General features: G+C 46.1%; 1 non-coding gene across 1 annotated transcript; it reads right to left on the reverse strand.

Annotated features, from left to right (window-relative positions):
• Positions 1-655: 655 nt before the first annotated feature.
• trnak-cuu (transfer RNA lysine (anticodon CUU)) lies at positions 656-728 on the reverse strand. The gene has a single exon. It is a non-coding gene; the product is annotated as a tRNA-Lys (tRNA).
• Positions 729-1018: the final 290 nt, after the last annotated feature.

Here is a 1018-nt window from a genome sequence, read left to right on the forward strand (position 1 = left end):
TTTGATGAAGCTTTTGCTCACTGTTCTAATATCTGCTTATGTGTCTCGGTGTCAATTTTTGTCTGATAATGCTCCAATGATACCATATAAAATATGCTATATCAATGCAAGTTTTTTTTTGCAATTATAGTAAGATCTAGGAAACTCAAATCAGGGCAAAAGAAGGTCCAAAAGAACAGTGTACTTCAACCTGACACTGGCTTTGGTCTTCCCAATGTTCAAATGGAAGAAATTGCTGGTACTCTAGTAGATCATAGATCATAGAATTTACAGTGCAGAAGGAGGCCATTCGGCCCATCGAGTCTGCACCAGCTCTTGGAAAGAGCACCCTCCCCAAGGGCAACACCTCCCCCCTATCCACATAACCCAGTAACCCAGTAACCCCACCCAACACTAAGGGCAATTTTGGACACTAAGGGCAATTTTATCATGGCCAATCCACCTAACCTGCACATCTTTGGACTGTGGGAGGAAACCGGAGCACCCGGAGGAAACCCACGCACACACAGGATGTGCAGACTCCACACAGACAGTGACCCAAGCCGGAATCGAACCTGGGACCCTGGAGCTGTGAAGCAATTGTGCTATCCACAATGCTACCGTGCTGCCCCAAACAGTTCGTTCAGCTCAACATTCTCAGATAACAATATGGAAGCGCCCAACGTGGTTCTCGAACTCATGACCCTGGGATTAAGAGTCCCATGCTCTACCGACTGAGCTAGCCGGGCTGATGATAGTAGTGAATATTAATACTGAGATATTGGATGATGGAAAGTTGGTAGCATGGTAAAGTTGGATTTCATCAGTGTGCATGTGAAATCTGCTTCAATCTCCTTAAATAATGTAGCTAAGTGACAGATTGCAGATGAGGGAGAGACTGCAGGCAAGGATAGATCCTTGGGTGACTCCAGTGATCCCACTAACTTAGAGAACAGGGGAGAGGCATTGGAGAAGGGTGGTGTGGTTGACCATCTCGACTGTTTGGAGGTTGAGAGCTATGAGAAGGGACAGTGTACCA

The sequence above is a fragment of the Scyliorhinus torazame genome, chromosome 13 (genome assembly GCF_047496885.1).
Source record: "Scyliorhinus torazame isolate Kashiwa2021f chromosome 13, sScyTor2.1, whole genome shotgun sequence".
Lineage (NCBI taxonomy): Eukaryota > Metazoa > Chordata > Chondrichthyes > Carcharhiniformes > Scyliorhinidae > Scyliorhinus > Scyliorhinus torazame.